Source organism: Pseudophryne corroboree, chromosome 2 (assembly GCF_028390025.1).
Source record: "Pseudophryne corroboree isolate aPseCor3 chromosome 2, aPseCor3.hap2, whole genome shotgun sequence".
Classification (NCBI taxonomy): domain Eukaryota; kingdom Metazoa; phylum Chordata; class Amphibia; order Anura; family Myobatrachidae; genus Pseudophryne; species Pseudophryne corroboree.
The window spans coordinates 801,751,208-801,778,095 of NC_086445.1; the positions used below are offsets into that span (position 1 = coordinate 801,751,208).

At 30.8% G+C, this 26,888-nt stretch overlaps 31 non-coding genes across 31 annotated transcripts; all 31 read right to left on the minus strand.

The window, feature by feature from the left end:
* Positions 1-28: 28 nt before the first annotated feature.
* On the minus strand, positions 29-241 carry LOC135053473 (small nucleolar RNA U3). Its single transcript, XR_010242820.1, has one exon. It is a non-coding gene; the product is annotated as a small nucleolar RNA U3 (small nucleolar RNA).
* Positions 242-896: 655 nt separating this feature from the next.
* Positions 897-1,109, minus strand: LOC135053274 (small nucleolar RNA U3). Its single transcript, XR_010242646.1, has one exon. It is a non-coding gene; the product is annotated as a small nucleolar RNA U3 (small nucleolar RNA).
* Positions 1,110-1,761: 652 nt separating this feature from the next.
* On the minus strand, positions 1,762-1,974 carry LOC135053158 (small nucleolar RNA U3). Its single transcript, XR_010242544.1, has one exon. It is a non-coding gene; the product is annotated as a small nucleolar RNA U3 (small nucleolar RNA).
* Positions 1,975-2,628: 654 nt separating this feature from the next.
* Positions 2,629-2,841, minus strand: LOC135053398 (small nucleolar RNA U3). The gene has a single exon (XR_010242754.1). It is a non-coding gene; the product is annotated as a small nucleolar RNA U3 (small nucleolar RNA).
* A 655-nt stretch (positions 2,842-3,496) lies between these two features.
* Positions 3,497-3,709, minus strand: LOC135053275 (small nucleolar RNA U3). Its single transcript, XR_010242647.1, has one exon. It is a non-coding gene; the product is annotated as a small nucleolar RNA U3 (small nucleolar RNA).
* Positions 3,710-4,362: 653 nt separating this feature from the next.
* LOC135053231 (small nucleolar RNA U3) lies at positions 4,363-4,575 on the minus strand. Its single transcript, XR_010242609.1, has one exon. It is a non-coding gene; the product is annotated as a small nucleolar RNA U3 (small nucleolar RNA).
* Positions 4,576-5,230: 655 nt separating this feature from the next.
* LOC135053276 (small nucleolar RNA U3) lies at positions 5,231-5,443 on the minus strand. The gene has a single exon (XR_010242648.1). It is a non-coding gene; the product is annotated as a small nucleolar RNA U3 (small nucleolar RNA).
* A 653-nt stretch (positions 5,444-6,096) lies between these two features.
* Positions 6,097-6,309, minus strand: LOC135053230 (small nucleolar RNA U3). The gene has a single exon (XR_010242608.1). It is a non-coding gene; the product is annotated as a small nucleolar RNA U3 (small nucleolar RNA).
* Positions 6,310-6,964: 655 nt separating this feature from the next.
* On the minus strand, positions 6,965-7,177 carry LOC135053277 (small nucleolar RNA U3). Its single transcript, XR_010242649.1, has one exon. It is a non-coding gene; the product is annotated as a small nucleolar RNA U3 (small nucleolar RNA).
* A 653-nt stretch (positions 7,178-7,830) lies between these two features.
* LOC135053345 (small nucleolar RNA U3) lies at positions 7,831-8,043 on the minus strand. The gene has a single exon (XR_010242708.1). It is a non-coding gene; the product is annotated as a small nucleolar RNA U3 (small nucleolar RNA).
* A 653-nt stretch (positions 8,044-8,696) lies between these two features.
* On the minus strand, positions 8,697-8,909 carry LOC135053188 (small nucleolar RNA U3). The gene has a single exon (XR_010242571.1). It is a non-coding gene; the product is annotated as a small nucleolar RNA U3 (small nucleolar RNA).
* A 653-nt stretch (positions 8,910-9,562) lies between these two features.
* On the minus strand, positions 9,563-9,775 carry LOC135053578 (small nucleolar RNA U3). The gene has a single exon (XR_010242911.1). It is a non-coding gene; the product is annotated as a small nucleolar RNA U3 (small nucleolar RNA).
* Positions 9,776-10,431: 656 nt separating this feature from the next.
* LOC135053159 (small nucleolar RNA U3) lies at positions 10,432-10,644 on the minus strand. The gene has a single exon (XR_010242545.1). It is a non-coding gene; the product is annotated as a small nucleolar RNA U3 (small nucleolar RNA).
* A 653-nt stretch (positions 10,645-11,297) lies between these two features.
* Positions 11,298-11,510, minus strand: LOC135053278 (small nucleolar RNA U3). Its single transcript, XR_010242650.1, has one exon. It is a non-coding gene; the product is annotated as a small nucleolar RNA U3 (small nucleolar RNA).
* Positions 11,511-12,163: 653 nt separating this feature from the next.
* LOC135053674 (small nucleolar RNA U3) lies at positions 12,164-12,376 on the minus strand. The gene has a single exon (XR_010242996.1). It is a non-coding gene; the product is annotated as a small nucleolar RNA U3 (small nucleolar RNA).
* Positions 12,377-13,029: 653 nt separating this feature from the next.
* LOC135053454 (small nucleolar RNA U3) lies at positions 13,030-13,242 on the minus strand. The gene has a single exon (XR_010242803.1). It is a non-coding gene; the product is annotated as a small nucleolar RNA U3 (small nucleolar RNA).
* A 653-nt stretch (positions 13,243-13,895) lies between these two features.
* LOC135053670 (small nucleolar RNA U3) lies at positions 13,896-14,108 on the minus strand. The gene has a single exon (XR_010242992.1). It is a non-coding gene; the product is annotated as a small nucleolar RNA U3 (small nucleolar RNA).
* Positions 14,109-14,761: 653 nt separating this feature from the next.
* LOC135053558 (small nucleolar RNA U3) lies at positions 14,762-14,974 on the minus strand. The gene has a single exon (XR_010242894.1). It is a non-coding gene; the product is annotated as a small nucleolar RNA U3 (small nucleolar RNA).
* A 653-nt stretch (positions 14,975-15,627) lies between these two features.
* On the minus strand, positions 15,628-15,840 carry LOC135053445 (small nucleolar RNA U3). The gene has a single exon (XR_010242795.1). It is a non-coding gene; the product is annotated as a small nucleolar RNA U3 (small nucleolar RNA).
* Positions 15,841-16,495: 655 nt separating this feature from the next.
* LOC135053408 (small nucleolar RNA U3) lies at positions 16,496-16,708 on the minus strand. The gene has a single exon (XR_010242763.1). It is a non-coding gene; the product is annotated as a small nucleolar RNA U3 (small nucleolar RNA).
* Positions 16,709-17,361: 653 nt separating this feature from the next.
* On the minus strand, positions 17,362-17,574 carry LOC135053497 (small nucleolar RNA U3). The gene has a single exon (XR_010242841.1). It is a non-coding gene; the product is annotated as a small nucleolar RNA U3 (small nucleolar RNA).
* Positions 17,575-18,227: 653 nt separating this feature from the next.
* Positions 18,228-18,440, minus strand: LOC135053346 (small nucleolar RNA U3). Its single transcript, XR_010242709.1, has one exon. It is a non-coding gene; the product is annotated as a small nucleolar RNA U3 (small nucleolar RNA).
* A 653-nt stretch (positions 18,441-19,093) lies between these two features.
* Positions 19,094-19,306, minus strand: LOC135053160 (small nucleolar RNA U3). Its single transcript, XR_010242546.1, has one exon. It is a non-coding gene; the product is annotated as a small nucleolar RNA U3 (small nucleolar RNA).
* Positions 19,307-19,960: 654 nt separating this feature from the next.
* On the minus strand, positions 19,961-20,173 carry LOC135053399 (small nucleolar RNA U3). The gene has a single exon (XR_010242755.1). It is a non-coding gene; the product is annotated as a small nucleolar RNA U3 (small nucleolar RNA).
* A 655-nt stretch (positions 20,174-20,828) lies between these two features.
* On the minus strand, positions 20,829-21,041 carry LOC135053279 (small nucleolar RNA U3). The gene has a single exon (XR_010242651.1). It is a non-coding gene; the product is annotated as a small nucleolar RNA U3 (small nucleolar RNA).
* A 653-nt stretch (positions 21,042-21,694) lies between these two features.
* Positions 21,695-21,907, minus strand: LOC135053161 (small nucleolar RNA U3). The gene has a single exon (XR_010242547.1). It is a non-coding gene; the product is annotated as a small nucleolar RNA U3 (small nucleolar RNA).
* A 653-nt stretch (positions 21,908-22,560) lies between these two features.
* On the minus strand, positions 22,561-22,773 carry LOC135053215 (small nucleolar RNA U3). The gene has a single exon (XR_010242594.1). It is a non-coding gene; the product is annotated as a small nucleolar RNA U3 (small nucleolar RNA).
* Positions 22,774-23,426: 653 nt separating this feature from the next.
* Positions 23,427-23,639, minus strand: LOC135053347 (small nucleolar RNA U3). Its single transcript, XR_010242710.1, has one exon. It is a non-coding gene; the product is annotated as a small nucleolar RNA U3 (small nucleolar RNA).
* A 655-nt stretch (positions 23,640-24,294) lies between these two features.
* Positions 24,295-24,507, minus strand: LOC135053243 (small nucleolar RNA U3). The gene has a single exon (XR_010242619.1). It is a non-coding gene; the product is annotated as a small nucleolar RNA U3 (small nucleolar RNA).
* A 653-nt stretch (positions 24,508-25,160) lies between these two features.
* On the minus strand, positions 25,161-25,373 carry LOC135053696 (small nucleolar RNA U3). Its single transcript, XR_010243015.1, has one exon. It is a non-coding gene; the product is annotated as a small nucleolar RNA U3 (small nucleolar RNA).
* A 655-nt stretch (positions 25,374-26,028) lies between these two features.
* Positions 26,029-26,241, minus strand: LOC135053281 (small nucleolar RNA U3). The gene has a single exon (XR_010242652.1). It is a non-coding gene; the product is annotated as a small nucleolar RNA U3 (small nucleolar RNA).
* Between the last annotated feature and the right edge of the window lie 647 nt (positions 26,242-26,888).

Here is a 26,888-nt window from a genome sequence, read left to right on the forward strand (position 1 = left end):
CCATAGTTGATTTTAAAGTGTGTAATCAGCCACTCTGAACGAGCCCTCTTCTACCACTTCTTTATTAAGAAGTAGGACAGTCATCAAAAGCTAAAAACATCTGCATGAAACAGAGTTGCTAACTGCCTTCATGCTGAGAAGAGAGCTCTTAAACTCATCATGGTGGTTGGCAAGTTTGGACACTTTCAAACACATTTCTCCCATCATTGCCTATAGAAATGATCCCTGAAAGTATAGTCTTAAATACATGTTGTTGATGGTTTAGATAGGCCATATGAATTCCTCTTTTAACTCATGGAGACATTTTTGGACCCATTCATAAAACTTGATATAGAAATTGTCAACCAATTTTCAGTTGCATAACATTCTCCACAAATTTTCAGACTACAATTCATTCACTATCATATACTGAATGATTTTCTGTGAGAGTAGACACATTTTAAGATTGTATTAGGTAACATGTTATACTTTTTGCATATATAAACTTGTTTAAGCCAAAATAATAATAAGAACACTTAACAATGAAACCAATGCACTAATAGCATTGCTACTACAAAATTTCTTGTATTGCATATAGGAAATAAACTAGTGGCTTGCATTAATTGCTGATTTGCTAAAGAATTAAACAATTATTAAACAAATACACTGCAAACAAAAGGTTCTTTTAAGGAAAGCACACTTTACATTTTCCAAGTCCTCATTGACATGAACCACTTAAAGAAGGTTACAATTAAAATGTAAAATAATACTCTTAGACATTGCTTTTATTCCTATATCATAAAAAAAACATTCTGATTCAGGAATGTTGAAACATCAATGCGTATTCTTTCAAGGATATTAAACATTATACAAACTTAGTTTTAAATAACCATAGTTGATTTTAAAGTGTGTAATCAGCCACTCTGAATGAGCCCTCTTCTACCACTTCTTTATTAAGAAGTAGGACAGTCATCAAAAGCTAACAACATCTGCATGAAACAGAGTTGCTAACTGCCTTCATGCTGAGAAGAGAGCTCTTAAACTCATCATGGTGGTTGGCGAGTTTGGACACTTTCAAGCACATTTCTCCCATCATTGCCTATAGAAATGATCCCTGAAAGTATAATCTTAGCTACATTTGGTTGATGGTTTAGATAGGCCATATAAATTCCTCTTTTAACTCATAGTGACATTTTAGGACCCATGCATAAAACTTGATATAAAAATTGTCAACCAATATTCAGTTGTTTAACATTATCCACAAATTTTCAGACTACAATTCATTCACTATCATATACTGAATGATTTTCTGTGAGAGTAGACACATTTAAGATTGTATTAGGTAACATATTATAATTTTTGCATATATAAACTTGTTTAAGCCAAAATATTAAACAGAACACTTAACAATGAAACCAATGCACTAATAGCATTGGTACTTCAATATTTCTTATATTGCATATAGGAAATAAACTAGTGGCTTGCATTAATTGCTGATTTGCTAAAGAATTAAACAATTATTAAACAAATACACTGCAAACAAAAGGTTCTTTTAAGGAAAGCACACTTTACATTTTTCAAGTCCTCATTGACATGAACCACTTAAAGAAGGTTACAATTAATATGTAAAATAATACTCTTAGACATTGCTTTAATTGCTATATCATAAAAAACATTCTGATTCAGGAATGTTGAAACATCAATGCGTATTCTTTCAAAGATATTAAACATTATACAAACTTAGTTTTAAATAACCATAGTTGATTTTAAAGTGTGTAATCAGCCACTCTGAATGAGCCCTCTTCTACCACTTCTTTATTAAGAAGTAGGACAGTCATCAAAAGCTAACAACATCTGCATGAAACAGAGTTGCTAACTGCCTTCATGCTGAGAAGAGAGCTCTTAAACTCATCATGGTGGTTGGCGAGTTTGGACACTTTCAAGCACATTTCTCCCATCATTGCCTATAGAAATGATCCCTGAAAGTATAGTCTTAAATACATTTTGTTGATGGTTTAGATAGGCCATATGAATTCCTCTTTTAACTCATGGTGACATTTTTGGACCCATTCATAAAACTTCATATAGAAATTGTCAACCAATTTTCAGTTGCATAACATTCTCCACAAATTTTCAGACTACAATTCATTCACTATCATATACTGAATGATTTTCTGTGAGAGTAGACACATTTTAAGATTGTATTAGGTAACATGTTATCATTTTTGCATATATAAACTTGTTTAAGCCAAAATATTAAACAGAACACTTAACAATGAAACCAATGCACTAATAGCATTGGTACTTCAAAATTTCTTATATTGCATATAGGAAATAAACTAGTGGCTTGCATTAATTGCTGATTTGCTAAAGAATTAAACAATTATTAAACAAATACACTGCAAACAAAATGTTCTTTTAAGGAAAGCACACTTCACATTTTTCAAGTCCTCATTGACATGAACCACTTAAAGAAGGTTACAATTAAAATGTAAAATAATACTCTTAGACATTGCTTTTATTCCTATATCATAAAAAAACATTCTGATTTAGGAATGTTGAAACATCAATGCGTATTCTTTCAAGGATATTAAACAGTATACAAACTTACTTTTAAATAACCATAGTTGATTCTAAAGTGTGTAATCAGCCACTCTGAATGAGCCCTCTTCTACCACTTCTTTATTAAGAAGTAGGACAGTCATCAAAAGCTAAAAACATCTGCATGAAACAGAGTTGCTAACTGCCTTCATGCTGAGAAGAGAGCTCTTAAACTCATCATGGTGGTTGGCGAGTTTGGACACTTTCAAGCACATTTCTCCCATCATTGCCTATAGAAATGATCCCTGAAAGTATAGTCTTAAATACATTTTGTTGATGTTTTAGATAGGCCATATGAATTCCTCTTTTAACTCATGGAGACATTTTTGGACCCATTCATAAAACTTGATATAGAAATTGTCAACCAATTTTCAGTTGCATAACATTCTCCACAAATTTTCAGACTACAATTCATTCACTATCATATACTGAATGATTTTCTGTGAGAGTAGACACATTTTAAGATTGTATTAGGTAACATGTTATACTTTTTGCATATATAAACTTGTTTAAGCCAAAATATTAATCAGAACACTTAACAATGAAACCAATGCACTAATAGCATTGCTACTACAAAATTTCTTATATTGCATATAGGAAATAAACTAGTGGCTTGCATTAATTGCTGATTTGCTAAAGAATTAAACAATTATTAAACAAATACACTGCAAACAAAAGGTTCTTTTAAGGAAAGCACACTTTACATTTTCCAAGTCCTCATTGACATGAACCACTTAAAGAAGGTTACAATTAAAATGTAAAATAATACTCTTAGACATTGCTTTTATTCCTATATCATAAAAAAAACATTCTGATTCAGGAATGTTGAAACATCAATGCGTATTCTTTCAAGGATATTAAACATTATACAAACTTAGTTTTAAATAACCATAGTTGATTTTAAAGTGTGTAATCAGCCACTCTGAATGAGCCCTCTTCTACCACTTCTTTATTAAGAAGTAGGACAGTCATCAAAAGCTAACAACATCTGCATGAAACAGAGTTGCTAACTGCCTTCATGCTGAGAAGAGAGCTCTTAAACTCATCATGGTGGTTGGCGAGTTTGGACACTTTCAAGCACATTTCTCCCATCATTGCCTATAGAAATGATCCCTGAAAGTATAATCTTAGCTACATTTGGTTGATGGTTTAGATAGGCCATATAAATTCCTCTTTTAACTCATAGTGACATTTTAGGACCCATGCATAAAACTTGATATAGAAATTGTCAACCAATATTCAGTTGCATAACATTATCCACAAATTTTCAGACTACAATTCATTCACTATCATATACTGAATGATTTTCTGTGAGAGTAGACACATTTTAAGATTGTATTAGGTAACATATTATAATTTTTGCATATATAAACTTGTTTAAGACAAAATATTAAACAGAACACTTAACAATGAAACCAATGCACTAATAGCATTGGTACTTCAATATTTCTTATATTGCATATAGGAAATAAACTAGTGGCTTGCATTAATTGCTGATTTGCTAAAGAATTAAACAATTATTAAACAAATACACTGCAAACAAAAGGTTCTTTTAAGGAAAGCACACTTTACATTTTTCAAGTCCTCATTGACATGAACCACTTAAAGAAGGTTACAATTAATATGTAAAATAATACTCTTAGACATTGCTTTAATTGCTACATCATAAAAAACATTCTGATTCAGGAATGTTGAAACATCAATGCGTATTCTTTCAAAGATATTAAACATTATACAAACTTAGTTTTAAATAACCATAGTTGATTTTAAAGTGTGTAATCAGCCACTCTGAATGAGCCCTCTTCTACCACTTCTTTATTAAGAAGTAGGACAGTCATCAAAAGCTAACAACATCTGCATGAAACAGAGTTGCTAACTGCCTTCATGCTGAGAAGAGAGCTCTTAAACTCATCATGGTGGGTGGCGAGTTTGGACACTTTCAAGCACATTTCTCCCATCATTGCCTATAGAAATGATCCCTGAAAGTATAGTCTTAAATACATTTTGTTGATGGTTTAGATAGGCCATATGAATTCCTCTTTTAACTCATGGTGACATTTTTGGACCCATTCATAAAACTTGATATAGAAATTGTCAACCAATTTTCAGTTGCATAACATTCTCCACAAATTTTCAGACTACAATTCATTCACTATCATATACTGAATGATTTTCTGTGAGAGTAGACACATTTTAAGATTGTATTAGGTAACATGTTATACTTTTTGCATATATAAACTTGTTTAAGCCAAAATATTAATCAGAACACTTAACAATGAAACCAATGCACTAATAGCATTGCTACTACAAAATTTCTTATATTGCATATAGGAAATAAACTAGTGGCTTGCATTAATTGCTGATTTGCTAAAGAATTAAACAATTATTAAACAAATACACTGCAAACAAAAGGTTCTTTTAAGGAAAGCACACTTTACATTTTCCAAGTCCTCATTGACATGAACCACTTAAAGAAGGTTACAATTAAAATGTAAAATAATACTCTTAGACATTGCTTTTATTCCTATATCATAAAAAAAACATTCTGATTCAGGAATGTTGAAACATCAATGCGTATTCTTTCAAGGATATTAAACATTATACAAACTTAGTTTTAAATAACCATAGTTGATTTTAAAGTGTGTAATCAGCCACTCTGAATGAGCCCTCTTCTACCACTTCTTTATTAAGAAGTAGGACAGTCATCAAAAGCTAACAACATCTGCATGAAACAGAGTTGCTAACTGCCTTCATGCTGAGAAGAGAGCTCTTAAACTCATCATGGTGGTTGGCGAGTTTGGACACTTTCAAGCACATTTCTCCCATCATTGCCTATAGAAATGATCCCTGAAAGTATAATCTTAGCTACATTTGGTTGATGGTTTAGATAGGCCATATAAATTCCTCTTTTAACTCATAGTGACATTTTAGGACCCATGCATAAAACTTGATATAGAAATTGTCAACCAATATTCAGTTGCATAACATTCTCCACAAATTTTCAGACTACAATTCATTCACTATCATATACTGAATGATTTTCTGTGAGAGTAGACACATTTTAAGATTGTATTAGGTAACATATTATAATTTTTGCATATATAAATTTGTTTAAACCAAAATATTAAACAGAACACTTAACAATGAAACCAATGCACTAATAGCATTGGTACTTCAATATTTCTTATATTGCATATAGGAAATAAACTAGTGGCTTGCATTAATTGCTGATTTGCTAAAGAATTAAACAATTATTAAACAAATACACTGCAAACAAAAGGTTCTTTTAAGAAAAGCACACTTTACATTTTTCAAGTCCTCATTGACATGAACCACTTAAAGAAGGTTACAATTAATATGTAAAATAATACTCTTAGACATTGCTTTAATTGCTATATCATAAAAAACATTCTGATTCAGGAATGTTGAAACATCAATGCGTATTCTTTCAAAGATATTAAACATTATACAAACTTAGTTTTAAATAACCATAGTTGACTTTAAAGTGTGTAATCAGCCACTCTGAATGAGCCCTCTTCTACCACTTCTTTATTAAGAAGTAGGACAGTCATCAAAAGCTAACAACATCTGCATGAAACAGAGTTGCTAACTGCCTTCATGCTGAGAAGAGAGCTCTTAAACTCATCATGGCGGTTGGCGAGTTTGGACACTTTCAAGCACATTTCTCCCATCATTGCCTATAGAAATGATCCCTGAAAGTATAGTCTTAAATACATTTTGTTGATGGTTTAGATAGGCCATATGAATTCCTCTTTTAACTCATGGAGACATTTTTGGACCCATTCATAAAACTTGATATAGAAATTGTCAACCAATTTTCAGTTGCATAACATTCTCCACAAATTTTCAGACTACAATTCATTCACTATCATATACTGAATGATTTTCTGTGAGAGTAGACACATTTTAAGATTGTATTAGGTAACATGTTATACTTTTTGCATATATAAACTTGTTTAAGCCAAAATATTAATCAGAACACTTAACAATGAAACCAATGCACTAATAGCATTGCTACTACAAAATTTCTTATATTGCATATAGGAAATAAACTAGTGGCTTGCATTAATTGCTGATTTGCTAAAGAATTAAACAATTATTAAACAAATACACTGCAAACAAAAGGTTCTTTTAAGGAAAGCACACTTTACATTTTCCAAGTCCTCATTGACATGAACCACTTAAAGAAGGTTACAATTAAAATGTAAAATAATACTCTTAGACATTGCTTTTATTCCTATATCATAAAAAAAACATTCTGATTCAGGAATGTTGAAACATCAATGCGTATTCTTTCAAGGATATTAAACATTATACAAACTTAGTTTTAAATAACCATAGTTGATTTTAAAGTGTGTAATCAGCCACTCTGAATGAGCCCTCTTCTACCACTTCTTTATTAAGAAGTAGGACAGTCATCAAAAGCTAACAACATCTGCATGAAACAGAGTTGCTAACTGCCTTCATGCTGAGAAGAGAGCTCTTAAACTCATCATGGTGGTTGGCGAGTTTGGACACTTTCAAGCACATTTCTCCCATCATTGCCTATAGAAATGATCCCTGAAAGTATAATCTTAGCTACATTTGGTTGATGGTTTAGATAGGCCATATAAATTCCTCTTTTAACTCATAGTGACATTTTAGGACCCATGCATAAAACTTGATATAGAAATTGTCAACCAATATTCAGTTGCATAACATTCTCCACAAATTTTCAGACTACAATTCATTCACTATCATATACTGAATGATTTTCTGTGAGAGTAGACACATTTTAAGATTGTATTAGGTAACATATTATAATTTTTGCATATATAAATTTGTTTAAACCAAAATATTAAACAGAACACTTAACAATGAAACCAATGCACTAATGGCATTGGTACTTCAAAATTTCTTATATTGCATATAGGAAATAAACTAGTGGCTTGCATTAATTGCTGATTTGCTAAAGAATTAAACAATTATTAAACAAATACACTGCAAACAAAAGGTTCTTTTAAGGAAAGCACACTTTACATTTTTCAAGTCATCATTGACATGAACCACTTAAAGAAGGTTAAAATTAAAATGTAAAATAATACTCTTAGACATTGCTTTAATTGCTATATCATAAAAAACATTCTGATTCAGGAATGTTGAAACATCAATGCGTATTCTTTCAAGGATATTAAACATTATACAAACTTAGTTTTAAATAACCATAGTTGATTTTAAAGTGTGTAATCAGCCACTCTGAATGAGCCCTCTTCTACCACTTCTTTATTAAGAAGTAGGACAGTCATCAAAAGCTAACAACATCTGCATGAAACAGAGTTGCTAACTGCCTTCATGCTGAGAAGAGAGCTCTTAAACTCATCATGGTGGTTGGCGAGTTTGGACACTTTCAAGCACATTTCTCCCATCATTGCCTATAGAAATGATCCCTGCAAGTATAGTCTTAAATACATTTTGTTGATGGTTTAGATAGGCCATATGAATTCCTCTTTTAACTCATGGTGACATTTTTGGACCCATTCATAAAACTTGATATAGAAATTGTCCACCAATTTTCAGTTGCATAACATTCTCCACAAATTTTCAGACTACAATTCATTCACTATCATATACTGAATGATTTTCTGTGAGAGTAGACACATTTTAAGATTGTATTAGGTAACATATTATCATTTTTGCATATATAAACTTGTTTAAGCCAAAATATTAAACAGAACACTTAACAATAAAACCAATGCACTAATAGCATTGGTACTTCAAAATTTCTTATATTGCATATAGGAAATAAACTAGTGGCTTGCATTAATTGCTGATTTGCTAAAGAATTAAACAATTATTAAACAAATACACTGCAAACAAAAGGTTCTTTTAAGGAAAGCACACTTTACATTTTTCAAGTCATCATTGACATGAACCACTTAAAGAAGGTTAAAATTAAAATGTAAAATAATACTCTTAGACATTGCTTTTATTCCTATATCATAAAAAACATTCTGATTCAGGAATGTTGAAACATCAATGCGTATTCTTTCAAAGATATTAAACATTATACAAACTTAGTTTTAAATAACCATAGTTGATTTTAAAGTGTGTAATCAGCCACTCTGAATGAGCCCTCTTCTACCACTTCTTTATTAAGAAGTAGGACAGTCATCAAAAGCTAACAACATCTGCATGAAACAGAGTTGCTAACTGCCTTCATGCTGAGAAGAGAGCTCTTAAACTCATCATGGTGGTTGGCGAGTTTGGACACTTTCAAACACATTTCTCCCATCATTGCCTATAGAAATGATCCCTGGAAGTATAGTCTTAATTACATTTTGTTGATGGTTTAGATTAGCCATATGAATTCCTCTTTTAACTCATGGTGACATTTTTGGACCAATTCATAAAACTTGATATAGAAATTGTCAACCAATTTTCAGTTGCATAACATTATCCACAAATTTTCAGACTACAATTCATTCACTATCATATACTGAATGATTTTCTGTGAGAGTAGACACATTTTAAGATTGTATTAGGTAACATATTATAATTTTTGCATATATAAACTTGTTTAAGCCAAAATATTAAACAGAACACTTAACAATGAAACCAATGCACTAATAGCATTGGTACTTCAATATTTCTTATATTGCATATAGGAAATAAACTAGTGGCTTGCATTAATTGCTGATTTGCTAAAGAATTAAACAATTATTAAACAAATACACTGCAAACAAAAGGTTCTTTTAAGGAAAGCACACTTTACATTTTTCAAGTCCTCATTGACATGAACCACTTAAAGAAGGTTACAATTAATATGTAAAATAATACTCTTAGACATTGCTTTAATTGCTATATCATAAAAAACATTCTGATTCAGGAATGTTGAAACATCAATGCGTATTCTTTCAAAGATATTAAACATTATACAAACTTAGTTTTAAATAACCATAGTTGATTTTAAAGTGTGTAATCAGCCACTCTGAATGAGCCCTCTTCTACCACTTCTTTATTAAGAAGTAGGACAGTCATCAAAAGCTAACAACATCTGCATGAAACAGAGTTGCTAACTGCCTTCATGCTGAGAAGAGAGCTCTTAAACTCATCATGGTGGTTGGCGAGTTTGGACACTTTCAAGCACATTTTTCCCATAATTACCTATAGAAATAATCCCTGAAAGTATAGTCTTAAATACATTTTGTTGATGGTTTAGATAGGCCATATGAATTCCTCTTTTAACTCATGGTGACATTTTTGGACCCATTCATAAAACTTGATATAGAAATTGTCAACCAATTTTCAGTTGCATAACATTCTCCACAAATTTTCAGACTACAATTCATTCACTATCATATACTGAATGATTTTCTGTGAGAGTAGACACATTTTAAGATTGTATTAGGTAACATGTTATCATTTTTGCATATATAAACTTGTTTTAAGCCAAAATATTAAACAGAACACTTAACAATGAAACCAATGCACTAATAGCATTGGTACTTCAAAATTTCTTATATTGCATATAGGAAATAAACTAGTGGCTTGCATTAATTGCTGATTTGCTAAAGAATTAAACAATTATTAAACAAATACACTGCAAACAAAATGTTCTTTTAAGGAAAGCACACTTTACATTTTTCAAGTCCTCATTGACATGAACCACTTAAAGAAGGTTACAATTAAAATGTAAAATAATACTCTTAGACATTGCTTTTATTCCTATATCATAAAAAAAACATTCTGATTTAGGAATGTTGAAACATCAATGCGTATTCTTTCAAGGATATTAAACATTATACAAACTAACTTTTAAATAACCATAGTTGATTTTAAAGTGTGTAATCAGCCACTCTGAATGAGCCCTCTTCTACCACTTCTTTATTAAGAAGTAGGACAGTCATCAAAAGCTAACAACATCTGCATGAAACAGAGTTGCTAACTGCCTTCATGCTGAGAAGAGAGCTCTTAAACTCATCATGGTGGTTGGCGAGTTTGGACACTTTCAAGCACATTTCTCCCATCATTGCCTATAGAAATGATCCCTGAAAGTATAGTCTTAAATACATTTTGTTGATGGTTTAGATAGGCCATATGAATTCCTCTTTTAACTCATGGAGAAATTTTTGGACCCATTCATAAAACTTGATATAGAAATTGTCAACCAATTTTCAGTTGCATAACATTCTCCACAAATTTTCAGACTACAATCCATTCACTATCATATACTGAATGATTTTCTGTGAGAGTAGACACATTTTAAGATTGTATTAGGTAACATGTTATACTTTTTGCATATATAAACTTATTTAAGCCAAAATATTAATCAGAACACTTAACAATGAAACCAATGCACTAATAGCATTGCTACTACAAAATTTCTTATATTGCATATAGGAAATAAACTAGTGGCTTGCATTAATTGCTGATTTGCTAAAGAATTAAACAATTATTAAACAAATACACTGCAAACAAAAGGTTCTTTTAAGGAAAGCACACTTTACATTTTTCAAGTCCTCATTGACATGAACCACTTAAAGAAGGTTAAAATTAAAATGTAAAATAATACTCTTAGACATTGCTTTAATTGCTATATCATAAAAAACATTCTGATTCAGGAATGTTGAAACATCAATGCGTATTCTTTCAAGGATATTAAACATTATACAAACTTAGTTTTAAATAACCATAGTTGATTTTAAAGTGTGTAATCAGCCACTCTGAATGAGCCCTCTTCTACCACTTCTTTATTAAGAAGTAGGACAGTCATCAAAAGCTAACAACATCTGCATGAAACAGAGTTGCTAACTGCCTTCATGCTGAGAAGAGAGCTCTTAAACTCATCATGGTGGTTGGCGAGTTTGGACACTTTCAAGCACATTTCTCCCATCATTGCCTATAGAAATGATCCCTGAAAGTATAATCTTAGCTACATTTGGTTGATGGTTTAGATAGGCCATATAAATTCCTCTTTTAACTCATAGTGACATTTTAGGACCCATGCATAAAACTTGATATAGAAATTGTCAACCAATATTCAGTTGCATAACATTCTCCACAAATTTTCAGACTACAATTCATTCACTATCATATACTGAATGATTTTCTGTGAGAGTAGACACATTTTAAGATTGTATTAGGTAACATGTTATACTTTTTGCATATATAAACTTATTTAAGCCAAAATATTAATCAGAACACTTAACAATGAAACCAATGCACTAATAGCATTGCTACTACAAAATTTCTTATATTGCATATAGGAAATAAACTAGTGGCTTGCATTAATTGCTGATTTGCTAAAGAATTAAACAATTATTAAACAAATACACTGCAAACAAAAGGTTCTTTTAAGGAAAGCACACTTTACATTTTTCAAGTCCTCATTGACATGAACCACTTAAAGAAGGTTAAAATTAAAATGTAAAATAATACTCTTAGACATTGCTTTAATTGCTATATCATAAAAAACATTCTGATTCAGGAATGTTGAAACATCAATGCGTATTCTTTCAAGGATATTAAACATTATACAAACTTAGTTTTAAATAACCATAGTTGATTTTAAAGTGTGTAATCAGGCACTCTGAATGAGCCCTCTTCTACCACTTCTTTATTAAGAAGTAGGACAGTCATCAAAAGCTAACAACATCTGCATGAAACAGAGTTGCTAACTGCCTTCATGCTGAGAAGAGAGCTCTTAAACTCATCATGGTGGTTGGCGAGTTTGGACACTTTCAAGCACATTTCTCCCATCATTGCCTATAGAAATGATCCCTGAAAGTATAATCTTAGCTACATTTGGTTGATGGTTTAGATAGGCCATATAAATTCCTCTTTTAACTCATAGTGACATTTTAGGACCCATGCATAAAACTTGATATAGAAATTGTCAACCAATATTCAGTTGCATAACATTCTCCACAAATTTTCAGACTACAATTCATTCACTATCATATACTGAATGATTTTCTGTGAGAGTAGACACATTTTAAGATTGTATTAGGTAACATATTATAATTTTTGCATATATAAATTTGTTTAAACCAAAATATTAAACAGAACACTTAACAATGAAACCAATGCACTAATAGCATTGGTACTTCAAAATTTCTTATATTGCATATAGGAAATAAACTAGTGGCTTGCATTAATTGCTGATTTGCTAAAGAATTAAACAATTATTAAACAAATACACTGCAAACAAAAGGTTCTTTTAAGGAAAGCACACTTTACATTTTTCAAGTCATCATTGACATCAACCACTTAAAGAAGGTTAAAATTAAAATGTAAAATAATACTCTTAGACATTGCTTTTATTGCTATATAATAAAAAACATTCTGATTCAGGAATGTTGAAACATCAATGCGTATTCTTTCAAGGATATTAAACATTATACAAACTTAGTTTTAAATAACCATAGTTGATTTTAAAGTGTGTAATCAGCCACTCTGAATGAGCTCTCTTCTACCACTTCTTTATTAGGAAGTAGGACAGTCATCAAAAGCTAACAACATCTGCATGAAACAGAGTTGCTAACTGCCTTCATGCTGAGAAGAGAGCTCTTAATCTCATCATGGTGGTTGATGAGTTTGGACACTTTCAAGCACATTTCTCCCATCATTGCCTATAGAAATGATCCCTGAAAGTATAACCTTAGCTACATTTTGTTGATGGTTTAGATAGGCCATATGAATTCCTCTTTTAACTCATGGTGACATTATTGGACCCATTCATAAAACTTGATATAGAAATTGTCAACCAATTTTCAGTTGCATAACATTATCCACAAATTTTCAGACTACAATTCATTCACTATCATATACTGAATGATTTTCTGTGAGAGTAGACACATTTTAAGATTGTATTAGGTAACATATTATAATTTTTGCATATATAAACTTGTTTAAGCCAAAATATTAAACAGAACACTTAACAATGAAACCAATGCACTAATAGCATTGGTACTTCAAAATTTCTTATATTGCATATAGGAAATAAACTAGTGGCTTGCATTAATTGCTGATTTGCTAAAGAATTAAACAATTATTAAACAAATACACTGCAAACAAAAGGTTCTTTTAAGGAAAGCACACTTTACATTTTTCAAGTCATCATTGACATGAACCACTTAAAGAAGGTTAAAATTAAAATGTAAAATAATACTCTTAGACATTGCTTTTATTCCTATATCATAAAAAACATTCTGATTCAGGAATGTTGAAACATCAATGCATATTCTTTCAAGCATATTAAACATTATACAAACTTAGTTTTAAATAACCATAGTTGATTTTAAAGTGTGTAATCAGCCACTCTGAATGAGCCCTCTTCTACCACTTCTTTATTAAGAAGTAGGACAGTCATCAAAAGCTAACAACATCTGCATGAAACAGAGTTGCTAACTGCCTTCATGCTGAGAAGAGAGCTTTTAAACTCATCATGGTGGTTGGCGAGTTTGGACACTTTCAAGCACATTTCTCCCATCTTTGCCTATAGAAATGATCCCTGAAAGTACAGTCTTAATTACATTTTGTTGATGGTTTAGATAGGCCATATGAATTCCTCTTTTAACTCATGGTGACATTTTTGGACCCATTCATAAAACTTGATATAGAAATTGTCAACCAATTTTCAGTTGCATAACATTCTCCACAAATTTTCAGACTACAATTCATTCACTATCATATACTGAATGATTTTCTGTGAGAGTAGACACATTTTAAGATTGTATTAGGTAACATGTTATCATTTTTGCATATATAAACTTGTTTAAGCCAAAATATTAAACAGAACACTTAACAATGAAACCAATGCACTAATAGCATTGGTACTTCAAAATTTCTTATATTGCATATAGGAAATAAACTAGTGGCTTGCATTAATTGCTGATTTGCTAAAGAATTAAACAATTATTAAACAAATACACTGCAAACAAAAGGTTCTTTTAAGGAAAGCACACTTTACATTTTTCAAGTCATCATTGACATGAACCACTTAAAGAAGGTTAAAATTAAAATGTAAAATAATACTCTTAGACATTGCTTTTATTCCTATATCATAAAAAACATTCTGATTCAGGAATGTTGAAACATCAATGCGTATTCTTTCACAGATATTAAACATTATACAAACTTAGTTTTAAATAACCATAGTTGATTTTAAAGTGTGTAATCAGCCACTCTGAATGAGCCCTCTTCTACCACTTCTTTATTAAGAAGTAGGACAGTCATCAAAAGCTAACAACATCTGCATGAAACAGAGTTGCTAACTGCCTTCATGCTGAGAAGAGAGCTCTTAAACTCATCATGGTGGTTGGCGAGTTTGGACACTTTCAAACACATTTCTCCCATCATTGCCTATAGAAATGATCACTGGAAGTATAGTCTTAATTACATTTTGTTGATGGTTTAGATTAGCCATATGAATTCCTCTTTTAACTCATGGTGACATTTTTGGACCAATTCATAAAACTTGATATAGAAATTGTCAACCAATTTTCAGTTGCATAACATTCTCCACAAATTTTCAGACTACAATTCATTCACTATCATATACTGAATGATTTTCTGTGAGAGTAGACACATTTTAAGATTGTATTAGGTAACATATTATAATTTTTGCATATATAAACTTGTTTAAGCCAAAATATTAAACAGAACACTTAACAATGAAACCAATGCACTAATAGCATTGGTACTTCAAAATTTCTTATATTGCATATAGGAAATAAACTAGTGGCTTGCATTAATTGCTGATTTGCTAAAGAATTAAACAATTATTAAACAAATACACTGCAAACAAAAGGTTCTTTTAAGGAAAGCACACTTTACATTTTTCAAGTCCTCATTGACATGAACCACTTAAAGAAGGTTACAATTAATATGTAAAATAATACTCTTAGACATTGCTTTAATTGCTATATCATAAAAAACATTCTGATTCAGGAATGTTGAAACATCAATGCGTATTCTTTCAAAGATATTAAACATTATACAAACTTAGTTTTAAATAACCATAGTTGATTTTAAAGTGTGTAATCAGCCACTCTGAATGAGCCCTCTTCTACCACTTCTTTATTAAGAAGTAGGACAGTCATCAAAAGCTAACAACATCTGCATGAAACAGAGTTGCTAACTGCCTTCATGCTGAGAAGAGAGCTCTTAAACTCATCATGGTGGTTGACGAGTTTGGACACTTTCAAGCACATTTCTCCCATCATTGCCTATAGAAATAATCCCTGAAAGTATAGTCTTAAATACATTTTGTTGATGGTTTAGATAGGCCATATGAATTCCTCTTTTAACTCATGGAGACATTTTTGGACCCATTCATAAAACTTGATATAGAAATTGTCAACCAATTTTCAGTTGCATAACATTCTCCACAAATTTTCAGACTACAATTCATTCACTATCATATACTGAATGATTTTCTGTGAGAGTAGACACATTTTAAGATTGTATTAGGTAACATGTTATACTTTTTGCATATATAAACTTGTTTAAGCCAAAATAATAATAAGAACACTTAACAATGAAACCAATGCACTAATAGCATTGCTACTACAAAATTTCTTATATTGCATATAGGAAATAAACTAGTGGCTTGCATTAATTGCTGATTTGCTAAAGAATTAAACAATTATTAAACAAATACACTGCAAACAAAAGGTTCTTTTAAGGAAAGCACACTTTACATTTTCCAAGTCCTCATTGACATGAACCACTTAAAGAAGGTTACATTTAAAATGTAAAATAATACTCTTAGACATTGCTTTTATTCCTATATCATAAAAAAAACATTCTGATTCAGGAATGTTGAAACATCAATGCGTATTCTTTCAAGGATATTAAACATTATACAAACTTAGTTTTAAATAACCATAGTTGATTTTAAAGTGTGTAATCAGCCACTCTGAATGAGCCCTCTTCTACCACTTCTTTATTAAGAAGTAGGACAGTCATCAAAAGCTAACAACATCTGCATGAAACAGAGTTGCTAACTGCTTTCATGCTGAGAAGAGAGCTCTTAAACTCATCATGGTGGTTGGCGAGTTTGGACACTTTCAAGCACATTTCTCCCATCATTGCCTATAGAAATGATCCCTGAAAGTATAATCTTAGCTACATTTGGTTGATGGTTTAGATAGGCCATATAAATTCCTATTTTAACTCATAGTGACATTTTAGGACCCATGCATAAAACTTGATATAGAAATTGTCAACCAATATTCAGTTGCATAACATTATCCACAAATTTTCAGACTACAATTCATTCACTATCATATACTGAATGATTTTCTGTGAGAGTAGACACATTTTAAGATTGTATTAGGTAACATATTATAATTTTTGCATATATAAACTTGTTTAAGCCAAAATATTAAACAGAACACTTAACAATGAAACCAATGCACTAATAGCATTGGTACTTCAATATTTCTTATATTGCATATAGGAAATAAACTAGTGGCTTGCATTAATTGCTGATTTGCTAAAGAATTAAACAATTATTAAACAAATACACTGCAAACAAAAGGTTCTTTTAAGGAAAGCACACTTTACATTTTTCAAGTCCTCATTGACATGAACCACTTAAAGAAGGTTACAATTAATATGTAAAATAATACTCTTAGACATTGCTTTAATTGCTATATCATAAAAAACATTCTGATTCAGGAATGTTGAAACATCAATGCGTATTCTTTCAAAGATATTAAACATTATACAAACTTAGTTTTAAATAACCATAGTTGATTTTAAAGTGTGTAATCAGCCACTCTGAATGAGCCCTCTTCTACCACTTCTTTATTAAGAAGTAGGACAGTCATCAAAAGCTAACAACATCTGCATGAAACAGAGTTGCTAACTGCCTTCATGCTGAGAAGAGAGCTCTTAAACTCATCATGGTGGTTGGCGAGTTTGGACACTTTCAAGCACATTTCTCCCATCATTGCCTATAAAAATGATCCCTGAAAGTATAGTCTTAAATACATTTTGTTGATGGTTTAAATAGGCCATATGAATTCCTCTTTTAACTCATGGTGACATTTTTGGACCCATTCATAAAACTTGATATAGAAATTGTCAACCAATTTTCAGTTGCATAACATTCTCCACAAATTTTCAGACTACAATTCATTCACTATCATATACTGAATGATTTTCTGTGAGAGTAGACACATTTTAAGATTGTATTAGGTAACATATTATAATTTTTGCATATATAAATTTGTTTAAACCAAAATATTAAACAGAACACTTAACAATGAAACCAATGCACTAATAGCATTGGTACTTCAAAATTTCTTATATTGCATATAGGAAATAAACTAGTGGCTTGCATTAATTGCTGATTTGCTAAAGAATTAAACAATTATTAAACAAATACACTGCAAACAAAAGGTTCTTTTAAGGAAAGCACACTTTACATTTTTCAAGTCCTCATTGACATGAACCACTTAAAGAAGGTTAAAATTAAAATGTAAAATAATACTCTTAGACATTGCTTTAATTGCTATATCATAAAAAACATTCTGATTCAGGAATGTTGAAACATCAATGCGTATTCTTTCAAGGATATTAAACATTATACAAACTTAGTTTTAAATAACCATAGTTGATTTTAAAGTGTGTAATCAGCCACTCTGAATGAGCCCTCTTCTACCACTTCTTTATTAAGAAGTAGGACAGTCATCAAAAGCTAACAACATCTGCATGAAACAGAGTTGCTAACTGCCTTCATGCTGAGAAGAGAGCTCTTAAACTCATCATGGTGGTTGGCGAGTTTGGACACTTTCAAGCACATTTCTCCCATCATTGCCTATAGAAATGATCCCTGCAAGTATAGTCTTAAATACATTTTGTTGATGGTTTAGATAGGCCATATGAATTCCTCTTTTAACTCATGGTGACATTTTTGGACCCATTCATAAAACTTGATATAGAAATTGTCCACCAATTTTCAGTTGCATAACATTCTCCACAAATTTTCAGACTACAATTCATTCACTATCATATACTGAATGATTTTCTGTGAGAGTAGACACATTTTAAGATTGTATTAGGTAACATATTATCATTTTTGCATATATAAACTTGTTTAAGCCAAAATATTAAACAGAACACTTAACAATGAAACCAATGCACTAATAGCATTGGTACTTCAAAATTTCTTATATTGCATATAGGAAATAAACTAGTGGCTTGCATTAATTGCTGATTTGCTAAAGAATTAAACAATTATTAAACAAATACACTGCAAACAAAAGGTTCTTTTAAGGAAAGCACACTTTACATTTTTCAAGTCATCATTGACATGAACCACTTAAAGAAGGTTACAATTAAAATGTAAAATAATACTCTTAGACATTGCTTTTATTCCTATATCATAAAAAACATTCTGATTCAGGAATGTTGAAACATCAATGCGTATTCTTTCAAAGATATTAAACATTATACAAACTTAGTTTTAAATAACCATAGTTGATTTTAAAGTGTGTAATCAGCCACTCTGAATGAGCCCTCTTCTACCACTTCTTTATTAAGAAGTAGGACAGTCATCAAAAGCTAACAACATCTGCATGAAACAGAGTTGCTAACTGCCTTCATGCTGAGAAGAGAGCTCTTAAACTCATCATGGTGGTTGGCGAGTTTGGACACTTTCAAGCACATTTCTCCCATCATTGCCTATAGAAATGATCCCTGAAAGTATAGTCTTAAATACATTTTGTTGATGGTTTAGATAGGCCATATGAATTCCTCTTTTAACTCATGGTGACATTTTTGGACCCATTCATAAAACTTGATATAGAAATTGTCAACCAATTTTCAGTTGCATAACATTCTCCACAAATTTTCAGACTACAATTCATTCACTATCATATACTGAATGATTTTCTGTGAGAGTAGACACATTTTAAGATTGTATTAGGTAACATGTTATCATTTTTGCATATATAAACTTGTTTAAGCCAAAATATTAAACAGAACACTTAACAATGAAACCAATGCACTAATAGCATTGGTACTTCAAAATTTCTTATATTGCATATAGGAAATAAACTAGTGGCTTGCATTAATTGCTGATTTGCTAAAGAATTAAACAATTATTAAACAAATACACTGCAAACAAAATGTTCTTTTAAGGAAAGCACACTTCACATTTTTCAAGTCCTCATTGACATGAACCACTTAAAGAAGGTTACAATTAAAATGTAAAATAATACTCTTAGACATTGCTTTTATTCCTATATCATAAAAAAACATTCTGATTTAGGAATGTTGAAACATCAATGCGTATTCTTTCAAGGATATTAAACATTATACAAACTTACTTTTAAATAACCATAGTTGATTTTAAAGTGTGTAATCAGCCACTCTGAATGAGCCCTCTTCTACCACTTCTTTATTAAGAAGTAGGACAGTCATCAAAAGCTAAAAACATCTGCATGAAACAGAGTTGCTAACTGCCTTCATGCTGAGAAGAGAGCTCTTAAACTCATCATGGTGGTTGGCGAGTTTGGACACTTTCAAGCACATTTCTCCCATCATTGCCTATAGAAATGATCCCTGAAAGTATAGTCTTAAATACATTTTGTTGATGTTTTAGATAGGCCATATGAATTCCTCTTTTAACTCATGGAGACATTTTTGGACCCATTCATAAAACTTGATATAGAAATTGTCAACCAATTTTCAGTTGCATAACATTTTCCACAAATTTTCAGACTACAATTCATTCACTATCATATACTGAATGATTTTCTGTGAGAGTAGACACATTTTAAGATTGTATTAGGTAACATGTTATACTTTTTGCATATATAAACTTGTTTAAGCCAAAATATTAATCAGAACACTTAACAATGAAACCAATGCACTAATAGCATTGCTACTACAAAATTTCTTATATTGCATATAGGAAATAAACTAGTGGCTTGCATTAATTGCTGATTTGCTAAAGAATTAAACAATTATTAAACAAATACACTGCAAACAAAAGGTTCTTTTAAGGAAAGCACACTTTACATTTTCCAAGTCCTCATTGACATGAACCACTTAAAGAAGGTTACAATTAAAATGTAAAATAATACTCTTAGACATTGCTTTTATTCCTATATCATAAAAAAAACATTCTGATTCAGGAATGTTGAAACATCAATGCGTATTCTTTCAAGGATATTAAACATTATACAAACTTAGTTTTAAATAACCATAGTTGATTTTAAAGTGTGTAATCAGCCACTCTGAATGAGCCCTCTTCTACCACTTCTTTATTAAGAAGTAGGACAGTCATCAAAAGCTAACAACATCTGCATGAAACAGAGTTGCTAACTGCCTTCATGCTGAGAAGAGAGCTCTTAAACTCATCATGGTGGTTGGCGAGTTTGGACACTTTCAAGCACATTTCTCCCATCATTGCCTATAGAAATGATCCCTGAAAGTATAATCTTAGCTACATTTGGTTGATGGTTTAGATAGGCCATATAAATTCCTCTTTTAACTCATAGTGACATTTTAGGACCCATGCATAAAACTTGATATAAAAATTGTCAACCAATATTCAGTTGCATAACATTATCCACAAATTTTCAGACTACAATTCATTCACTATCATATACTGAATGATTTTCTGTGAGAGTAGACACATTTTAAGATTGTATTATGTAACATATTATAATTTTTGCATATATAAACTTGTTTAAGCCAAAATATTAAACAGAACACTTAACAATGAAACCAATGCACTAATAGCATTGGTACTTCAATATTTCTTATATTGCATATAGGAAATAAACTAGTGGCTTGCATTAATTGCTGATTTGCTAAAGAATTAAACAATTATTAAACAAATACACTGCAAACAAAAGGTTCTTTTAAGGAAAGCACACTTTACATTTTTCAAGTCCTCATTGACATGAACCACTTAAAGAAGGTTACAATTAATATGTAAAATAATACTCTTAGACATTGCTTTAATTGCTATATCATAAAAAACATTCTGATTCAGGAATGTTGAAAAATCAATGCGTATTCTTTCAAAGATATTAAACATTATACAAACTTAGTTTTAAATAACCATAGTTGATTTTAAAGTGTGTAATCAGCCACTCTGAATGAGCCCTCTTCTACCACTTCTTTATTAAGAAGTAGGACAGTCATCAAAAGCTAACAACATCTGCATGAAACAGAGTTGCTAACTGCCTTCATGCTGAGAAGAGAGCTCTTAAACTCATCATGGTGGTTGGCGAGTTTGGACACTTTCAAGCACATTTCTCCCATCATTGCCTATAGAAATGATCCCTGAAAGTATAGTCTTAAATACATTTTGTTGATGGTTTAGATAGGCCATATGAATTCCTCGTTTAACTCATGGTGACATTTTTGGACCCATTCATAAAACTTGATATAGAAATTGTCAACCAATTTTCAGTTGCATAACATTCTCCACAAATTTTCAGACTACAATTCATTCACTATCATATACTGAATGATTTTCTGTGAGAGTAGACACATTTTAAGATTGTATTAGGTAACATATTATAATTGTTGCATATATAAATTTGTTTAAACCAAAATATTAAACAGAACACTTAACAATGAAACCAATGCACTAATAGCATTGGTACTTCAAAATTTCTTATATTGCATATAGGAAATAAACTAGTGGCTTGCATTAATTGCTGATTTGCTAAAGAATTAAACAATTATTAAACAAATACACTGCAAACAAAAGGTTCTTTTAAGGAAAGCACACTTTACATTTTTCAAGTCCTCATTGACATGAACCACTTAAAGAAGGTTAAAATTAAAATGTAAAATAATACTCTTAGACATTGCTTTAATTGCTATATCATAAAAAACATTCTGATTCAGGAATGTTGAAACATCAATGCGTATTCTTTCAAGGATATTAAACATTATACAAACTTAGTTTTAAATAACCATAGTTGATTTTAAAGTGTGTAATCAGCCACTCTGAATGAGCCCTCTTCTACCACTTCTTTATTAAGAAGTAGTACAGTCATCAAAAGCTAACAACATCTGCATGAAACAGAGTTGCTAACTGCCTTCATGCTGAGAAGAGAGCTCTTAAACTCATCATGGTGGTTGGCGAGTTTGGACACTTTCAAGCACATTTCTCCCATCATTGCCTATAGAAATGATCCCTGAAAGTATAATCTTAGCTACATTTGGTTGATGGTTTAGATAGGCCATATAAATTCCTCTTTTAACTCATAGTGACATTTTAGGACCCATGCATAAAACTTGATATAGAAATTGTCAACCAATATTCAGTTGCATAACATTCTCCACAAATTTTCAGACTACAATTCATTCACTATCATATACTGAATGATTTTCTGTGAGAGTAGACACATTTTAAGATTGTATTAGGTAACATATTGTAATTTTTGCATATATAAATTTGTTTAAACCAAAATATTAAACAGAACACTTAACAATGAAACCAATGCACTAATAGCATTGGTACTTCAAAATTTCTTATATTGCATATAGGAAATAAACTAGTGGCTTGCATTAATTGCTGATTTGCTAAAGAATTAAACAATTATTAAACAAATACACTGCAAACAAAAGGTTCTTTTAAGGAAAGCACACTTTACATTTTTCAAGTCCTCATTGACATGAACCACTAAAAGAAGGTTACAATTAAAATGTAAAATAATACTCTTAGACATTGCTTTTATTCCTATATCATAAAAAACATTCTGATTAAGGAATGTTGAAACATCAATGTGTATTCTTTCAAGGATATTAAACATTATACAAACTTAGTTTTAAATAACCATAGTTGATTTTAAAGTGTGTAATCAGCCACTCTGAATGAGCCCTCTTCTACCACTTCTTTATTAAGAAGTAGGACAGTCATCAAAAGCTAACAACATCTGCATGAAACAGAGTTGCTAACTGCCTTCATGCTGAGAAGAGAGCTCTTAAACTCATCATGGTGGTTGGCGAGTTTGGACACTTTCAAGCACATTTCTCCCATCATTGCCTATAGAAATGATCCCTGCAAGTATAGTCTTAAATACATTTTGTTGATGGTTTAGATAGGCCATATGAATTCCTCTTTTAACTCATGGTGACATTTTTGGACCCATTCATAAAACTTGATATAGAAATTGTCAACCAATTTTCAGTTGCATAACATTCTCCACAAATTTTCAGACTACAATTCATTCACTATCATATACTGAATGATTTTCTGTGAGAAGAGACACATTTTAAGATTGTATTAGGTAACATATTATCATTTTTGCATATATAAACTTGTTTAAGCCAAAATATTAAACAGAACACTTAACAATGAAACCAATGCACTAATAGCATTGGTACTTCAAAATTTCTTATATTGCATATAGGAAATAAACTAGTGGCTTGCATTAATTGCTGATTTGCTAAAGAATTAAACAATTATTAAACAAATACACTGCAAACAAAAGGTTCTTTTAAGGAAAGCACACTTTACATTTTTCAAGTCATCATTGACATGAACCACTTAAAGAAGGTTAAAATTAAAATGTAAAATAATACTCTTAGACATTGCTTTTATTCCTATATCATAAAAAAAACATTCTGATTCAGGAATGTTGAAACATCAATGCGTATTCTTTCAAGGATATTAAACATTATACAAACTTAGTTTTAAATAACCATAGTTGATTTTAAAGTGTGTAATCAGCCACTCTGAATGAGCCCTCTTCTACCACTTCTTTATTAAGAAGTAGGACAGTCATCAAAAGCTAACAACATCTGCATGAAACAGAGTTGCTAACTGCCTTCATGCTGAGAAGAGAGCTCTTAAACTCATCATGGTGGTTGGCGAGTTTGGACACTTTTAAGCACATTTCTCCCATCATTGCCTATAGAAATGATCCCTGCAAGTATAGTCTTAAATACATTTTGTTGATGGTTTAGATAGGCCATATGAATTCCTCTTTTAACTCATGGTGACATTTCTGGACCCATTCATAAAACTTGATATAGAAATTGTCCACCAATTTTCAGTTGCATAACATTCACCACAAATTTTCAGACTACAATTCATTCACTATCATATACTGAATGATTTTCTGTGAGAGTAGACACATTTTAAGATTGTATTAGGTAACATATTATCATTTTTGCATATATAAACTTGTTTAAGCCAAAATATTAAACAGAACACTTAACAATGAAACCAATGCACTAATAGCATTGGTACTTCAAAATTTCTTATATTGCATATAGGAAATAAACTAGTGGCTTGCATTAATTGCTGATTTGCTAAATAATTAAACAATTATTAAACAAATACACTGCAAACAAAAGGTTCTTTTAAGGAAAGCACACTTTACATTTTTCAAGTCATCATTGACATGAACCACTTAAAGAAGGTTAAAATTAAAATGTAAAATAATACTCTTAGACATTGCTTTTATTCCTATATCATAAAAAACATTCTGATTCAGGAATGTTGAAACATCAATGCGTATTCTTTCAAAGATATTAAACATTATACAAACTTAGTTTTCAATAACCATAGTTGATTTTAAAGTGTGTAATCAGCCACTCTGAATGAGCCCTCTTCTACCACTTCTTTATTAAGAAGTAGGACAGTCATCAAAAGCTAACAACATCTGCATGAAACAGAGTTGCTAACTGCCTTCATGCTGAGAAGAGAGCTCTTAAACTCATCATGGTGGTTGGCGAGTTTGGACACTTTCAAGCACATTTCTCCCATCATTGCCTATAGAAATGATCCCTGAAATTATAGTCTTAAATACATTTTGTTGATGGTTTAGATAGGCCATATGAATTCCTCTTTTAACTCATGGTGACATTTTTGGACTCATTCATAAAACTTGATATAGAAATTGTCAACCAATTTTCAGTTGCATAACATTATCCACAAATTTTCAGACTACAATTCATTCACTATCATATACTGAATGATTTTCTGTGAGAGTAGACACATTTTAAGATTGTATTAGGTAACATATTATCATTTTTGCATATATAAATTTGTTTAAACCAAAATATTAAACAGAACACTTAACAATGAAACCAATGCACTAATAGCATTGGTACTTCAAAATTTCTTATATTGCATATAGGAAATAAACTAGTGGCTTGCATTAATTGCTGATTTGCTAAAGAATTAAACAATTATTAAACAAATACACTGCAAACAAAAGGTTCTTTTAAGGAAAGCACACTTTACATTTTCCAAGTCCTCATTGACATGAACCACTTAAAGAAGGTTACAATTAAAATGTAAAATAATACTCTTAGACATTGCTTTTATTCCTATATCATAAAAAAAACATTCTGATTCAGGAATGTTGAAACATCAATGCGTATTCTTTCAAGGATATTAAACATTATACAAACTTAGTTTTAAATAACCATAGTTGATTTTAAAGTGTGTAATCAGCCACTCTGAATGAGCCCTCTTCTACCACTTCTTTATTAAGAAGTAGGACAGTCATCAAAAGCTAACAACATCTGCATGAAACAGAGTTGCTAACTGCCTTCATGCTGAGAAGAGAGCTCTTAAACTCATCATGGTGGTTGGCGAGTTTGGACACTTTCAAGCACATTTCTCCCATCATTGCCTATAGAAATGATCCCTGAAAGTATAATCTTAGCTACATTTGGTTGATGGTTTAGATAGGCCATATAAATTCCTCTTTTAACTCATAGTGACATTTTAGGACCCATGCATAAAACTTGATATAGAAATTGTCAACCAATATTCAGTTGCATAACATTCTCCACAAATTTTCAGACTACAATTCATTCACTATCATATACTGAATGATTTTCAGTGAGAGTAGACACATTTTAAGATTGTATTAGGTAACATATTATCATTTTTGCATATATAAATTTGTTTAAACCAAAATATTAAACAGAACACTTAACAATGAAACCAATGCACTAATAGCATTGGTACTTCAAAATTTCTTATATTGCATATAGGAAATAAACTAGTGGCTTGCATTAATTGCTGATTTGCTAAAGAATTAAACAATTATTAAACAAATACACTGCAAACAAAATGTTCTTTTAAGGAAAGCACACTTTACATTTTTCAAGTCCTCATTGACATGAACCACTTAAAGAAGGTTAAAATTAAAATGTAAAATAATACTCTTAGACATTGCTTTTATTCCTATATCATAAAAAACATTCTGATTCAGGAATGTTGAAACATCAATGCGTATTCTTTCAAAGATATTAAACATTATACAAACTTAGTTTTAAATAACCATAGTTGATTTTAAAGTGTG